Genomic DNA, 6,000 nt, shown 5'->3' with positions numbered 1-6,000 from the left:
TTTTTTATATATATTAAATAATTGTAATTAAAAAAATATTACTATATGGAGAATTATTACAATGTAAATACATTTGATTGATTTTATTATAATATAAATATATTTAAATGTAATTTATTCTTATGATGGCACAGCTGTAGGTTCAACAAAGGTTCAGCAGCCATATTCCAATATTCAGTGTCATATGATTTTGAAAATGTTGAAATCAGAAATGTTGATTTGGTGCTCACAAAACATTTCTTATTAGTCAAAATTATTTGAATGTAAAGCTCAAAAGAAGAGCATTTATTTGAAATGGATATATTTTGTTACATTCTAAATGTCTTTGCTGAATAGTGCTGAATAACCCAGTTTTTAAAATGCTAATGATATCTAATGTTAACAAATTAATAAACTTTTTGTTATACATATATGCTTAAATCTGAAGTATATTTCTGTCAAAACAATTACTGTTTTGAGACGGGTTTCCCGATCACTTCCCCCTACCATTGCTTGATGAAATAGATGGTCCCACCCCCCAAAACCATATATTTTGCTTTATTAGGCTGTTTGGAATGTTGAAATGAACAACAGTGTTTTGATAGTGAGAGTCAGTCAGTGTATACACTCTCCTGGGAAATCAACCTACATATTAAGCTGACTCTATTTATCATCGAAAAATTACATATTTAATGCAAACACTAGTAAAACCATGCAGCTAATCATAAATATAAGCTACCCACACCTCAAAATGTCAGTGTCTGCAGAATTGTTCATTAAAAGTAGTTCCAAACAACTTAGTAGGGCAAATATGTCATCTCTGTTTATTTGTGTGTGTTTGTGTTAGGCCCAGATACAGCAAGACTCTTCCGTACCATTGTATACCAAAGTACCATTGTTCAGGCCAATCCTCTTTTTTGTTTTTTATTAGTTCTGCCACTGCCTCTCATTCACTAACCCCCTGGAGGCTTTTCTCCCTGCATATATGTGTCGAGGCGATAAGGGAATTGGCGATTTTGTTTATATCGCTAATTATATGATTCCACGGTTGCTGTTCGATGCGTATTGTTCTTGCTTCCTGGTAGCGCTCTGATCTGCTTGCTTCATCTGCTTCTATTTTCATCTACCTCCTCAATCACTCTTGACAGTTGGCCAACACTGAATGGTGACCCTTCCGCCGGTACCGGTACAGTTTTCTCCTTGGAGGGGTGGATGGTGTGCTTGCTCAGGAGACAGGAACAGCTGTGAAGAGCATGCTTTGCCTTCATTATCATTCATTCATTCATTTTTTTAACGTTATTTGCACGTTCTCCTTCGCATATGGAGCCGTGTGTTATTCCTGCTTAAGGAAATTAGGAAGCAATCCTTTATCTTTGACATAACTCCGAACACAAATGCAGTAATTGTCAGACTCTCATGCAGCGACAGAGTGAGAAAGAGGGAGGGAGAGATGGATGGATGGAGGGGGTGGAAAGAACTGTGAGAGGGAGGGCAAGCGTGTGTGTGCATATGTGCATATGTGCAAGCGTGTGAGAGAGAGAAAGAGAGCGAGTGCTATGTTCAATACGCAGAGCATCTAGACATTGTGCCGGGTGGGAGAAGAGACAATTAAATCCACAATCCAGAAAAAAAAAATAACTGACTCACGGATTAAACACTATAGGTTTGTACTCCTTTCCAGTCTCGATGTGGAGTGCGGATTGTGCGTGCAAGTCTGAAAGTTATCTAGGATGTGAGCTCTTGTGGAGGATGAGCTAAGGGATTCTTCGAGGTTTGGAGAGCGCAGCTGCTGCCTTCAGCCACTGACGGAAGGACCTTGCGCACGAGGAGGAGAGCTGCCTCCGTTTCGCTCTCTCTTTCTCTCTTTTTCCTTTCTCAGTCTCACAGAGACAGGCAGCATCCCTCAGCCCTGGTATTGAAAACAGAAGACGTTCAAGGCGAGAAAAAAGAATAACGGCGAAGAAAAGAACAGGATTATAAAAGCAGGGCGTAATCAAGGGAAATCTGAAGCAAGGGCAAAAAGAGTTGAAAATAGATTTGCATCTCAGGCTCTTGTGTTTGTTGTTTTGCGGGGCTAAACTGAAGAGATTTGGGTCGTGCATTGCTTTGCTTCAGCCAGCCTGTGGAGTATAGGATCACAAATAGCATTTTAAGGTAAGATGTTAGTCAAGTCCGATGTCTTGCATGTGCGACCAAGTGCAATTTAGGTTTGGCAGAGCTGATCAGTCTACTGCAACGACTGCTGAAAAGGAAAATGGGGGGGGGTGTAAGTCAGAGTTGTTTTTGTGAACTATTTACATAAATTGTTCTGCTTAATTAAAGTTGAAGGCTCCTGGAATGGATTGCCTTTTAATCAGTGCTTAGGTCTGGCGCTAAAACCGTGATTTATTCCTTCGCACCTTGGTGGATATTACTGGGATGTTGGGGGACAAAGGGGATAATTACAGTGCGAGACGCTCCTCATTTTGACAGGATCTCCCATTTGTCGGAAATAGAGGTGAGGGTTTGGGAGGAGGGGGTTAAAACCAGCTATATGTCATTTTGAGGGGAAATATTTAAATCTACACCTTAAGATGCTCTCGCAACTTTCAGAGTTGGTGGCTGACCGATTGTTGTCAGTTTTTTCTTTTCCTTGCGCACGACGTAATTACTTTTCCTGTCACTTCTCCCATGAGTTCAGCCGCGGCACCTTCGCATGAAGCAATTTAGTGGCCGTCTTGTGACCACGTTTGAGAAAGGAGGGGTGTGAAAATGCAAACAGAGATTGAAGGCGTGATGGAGGGGGTTTGACAGCCTCATATCTGTTCTGCTGCTTCACGCATCTGAGGCCAGATGGAGAGGGGACAGAATATTATTATTTTTTATTATTATTTATTTATTCCAGACTGAAGGACAGCCGTTTGGGTTTGGGCGTGAATGTCCCACAGCTCCGTTGAGGAGTGTGTGAGCGCTCCCCTGACGGTAGTGGACAAGTGGCCCCCTCCTTTGTAGGAGGGACTGAAATATTCATGATTGCATGCACACCCTGTCTGCCCTGAAATATTTAAAATAATTGAATGATAAATAACCCTGACTGTTGAAACTGGCCCCTCTGTTATCCTGTCCATAGTGCTGATTCTCTCCACTCGTGTTACCGGTACGCCCGTGACTTAGTCTGCAGATAGAAACCGATTAGGCGGTCTGTTAATGTGAGGAGTTTTCAGAGGAATGATCTGAATGTGAGAGAACAATTCTCATTATGTGTCCGTGTGAATGTTGGAGGAGAGAAAGACAGAGATTTTCTCTGTCCGAATGCTTTGGAAATGTGATGAATGAGCTGTCTTGTCAGTAATACATGGCTGAATTCAGTCGGATTGAGAGAGAAAAAGAAAAGCAGACGGGTGGAGAAAGAAAGCGAGAGTGTGATGATGATGTCTGTGTGTTCTGTCTTTGATGTTTTATTGAGCGCTAACTGGGCAGAGTCCTTGGGTCTGCTGGTTTATGTTTGAAGAGGGAGCTCTGAATTTGAGACTGCTGCTGCTTGATTTGCAGTTGCATTTCTTGTACACTCTCAATCATTGACGTGTAGAGTCTAAATTGGAATGTATAAAATCAGATTTTCCATATATATATATATATATTGATTTTTCCAAGTTGTCATTTAAACAATCCTTAAATGTGATTTTTCAAAACATACAGTGCAATGAATATATAAATGGTGTAATTGCTATGCGACAGCAGTAACGTAGTCTGCCTGCCTGCTGTTATGAAACAGGCCTTCGAGGGTCTTGAATGGAAATGAGAATGCACTGGCAGATGTAGTCACAGAAAAAGCCTTTCGCTGCATTGCCAGGATCACTTGTTCCCAGTCTAGCCAGATGCATCAACACACGTGACATCTGAGGAGGTTTGCCACTGCGTGAAGCTGAAGCTCAGCCATGCCTAAAGGTGCTCTCATGTCCATCTCGATAACTTTGTATAAATGTGTTGTTTGATGGTGGAAATGATGGGGTCATGGGATAACAGATGTCCTGTGAACCTGAAATTGGGAGGCAAGGTGACTGCGATGCACTTTGAACACACAAAGATGCTTTGATCATGTACTTGATTGATTTTCTTTCAAATATCATTTCAAGTCAAAGATGTGCCACTTCGCTCTGGAATTACACGGACTAATGAAAAGGTATTTCTTTTCAGTGCACTCTTAAACAAGCTTTGACGCTGACTACCATTAAAAACATAATGTCTCAGCTGCACTCCTGCGAGACCAGAACAACTTGATTTATGCAGGTAAATGCAGGTAAAAAAAACAGCTACTGCAAATCCAGCCTAAGGTGGTTTGCTGGTCTTATCCAGTTTAAGCTGGTTTAACTGGAGTTTAACTTGACCATGCCAAGCTGGTATTAGCTGGCCAGTAAGACTGGCTGTCAAATTCCCAAAACCCTGTAAACCATCAAAACATACAATCTTAGTCTGGCTTAATCTAATTTTGGCAGGGTGGACAACACATTGAGAGTGTGCATTCTTGTTATGCATGTGTACTGTGCAATCTTGTGTTATTTTCAGGGTAAAAACGTTAGATCAAAGTTTATATTATTCAGGCAAAGGTTCATAAATATGACTTTATTTTTACAATACAGTTTGGCAGATGTTTTTATTTACAGCAACTTGCAGTATAATGCATGTCAGATTTATTTATTCCCTAGAAATCAAACTTGTGACCTTGACCTCTAACAATTAAACCAAAAGATACTCCAATTATAATAGCTAGAGTCAGAAAGAGACACCACTAAAGTGGCCTTTGTGGCAACACTGAAAATGGATGTTTGTGTTGTTACGTTCATTCCTGTAGCACAGAATAGTAGAGCATGGCGTTAACAACTCCAAAGTCATGGGTTTGATTCCCAGGGAATGGATGAAATTATACCTTAACAGTTTAGGATAAAAGCATCGGCATAGTTGTGAATGTAAATATTACGAATTGCATTCTGATATATTTCAGAATGCAAAAGTGTATGGTAGAGTTTGCGTAGCTAGAATCATTTTGTTTTTGCACACCAAAGTGGCCCTTGTGGCAACAATGAAAATGGATGTTTGTGTTGTTACGTTCATTCCTGTAGCACAAAACAGTAGAGCATGGCATTAACAACTCCAAGGTCATGGGTTCAATTCCCAATGGATGAAAGGATACCTTAACAGTTTAGGATAAAAGCATCGGCATAATTGTGAATGTAAATATTATGAATTTCATTCTGATATATTTCAGAATGCAAAAGCGCATGGTAGAGTTCGCCTAGCTATAAGCATTTGTTTTTGCATTTTCTAAGTGTTGTTTTGGGCTGAAGTTCATTACTTTGTACTTGAAACTGATGTATTGCCTTTGCCATGCAGTTTATAAAAAAAGCTCAGTTTCCACAGGAGGGGGCAACAAAAACATGTGAGTTACGTCAAAGGGAGACCAAAGAGGTTAAAAATACAATCCTTCATTAGTACAAGAGCTCTTGCTACCTGAAAGAGATGATTCAGCCTTTGACTGTCACTATATTTACAGCGAGTCCATTAAGAAATTAAGAAAAAAAATCAATGCTCATTGTTCTGACAACACTTGTTTTCCATATTTTGGAGACTGTGACCTTTAGTGGAGTGACTCTTACCTTCTCACAAGCGAGCTTAGATGACTCTGTCACAAGGCTTCAGATCATTAGTGCACATCAGGGTGATGTTATGTTGGCATGGTCACCACAAAAACAGTCATGCCTCCTCATTGCCGCCAGTCTAAATAACAGAACAATAAGCTCTGAATTGGGCACTGGTCCCATCTGCCATCTTTTAGTTGCTTGTTGATTTGATCCCTAAGGCAAGTGTAGACCACTGAATGACCGGAGAGATGTATTGCACGTAGACTAATTTTAGCAGGGATCTGGCACTGATGCACCTCTTTTGATTGCTACATTTACAGCCCTCTGTTTTCTGTCAACATAAACATATTTATCAATGTATTCATATAACACATCTGGATGGTATATACAGACAGATGGTAGC

At 40.2% G+C, this 6,000-nt stretch overlaps 1 long non-coding RNA gene across 1 annotated transcript in view; it reads left to right on the top strand.

Moving 5' to 3' along the window:
- Nucleotides 1–1,551: 1,551 nt before the first annotated feature.
- The window catches only part of LOC107667843 (uncharacterized), a 94,512-nt gene continuing 90,063 nt past the window's right edge, over nucleotides 1,552–6,000 (top strand). Inside the window, exon 1 of the long non-coding RNA XR_001631823.1 lies at nucleotides 1,552–2,133. This is a non-coding gene — a long non-coding RNA (uncharacterized LOC107667843). The remainder of the gene's footprint in view (nucleotides 2,134–6,000) is intronic.

The sequence above is a fragment of the Sinocyclocheilus anshuiensis genome, unplaced genomic scaffold (assembly GCF_001515605.1).
Source record: "Sinocyclocheilus anshuiensis isolate Anshui unplaced genomic scaffold, SAMN03320099.WGS_v1.1 scaffold2185, whole genome shotgun sequence".
Lineage (NCBI taxonomy): Eukaryota > Metazoa > Chordata > Actinopteri > Cypriniformes > Cyprinidae > Sinocyclocheilus > Sinocyclocheilus anshuiensis.
The sequence above is the reverse complement of the archived record's forward strand: the minus strand, read 5'-3'. Positions and strand labels throughout refer to the sequence as shown.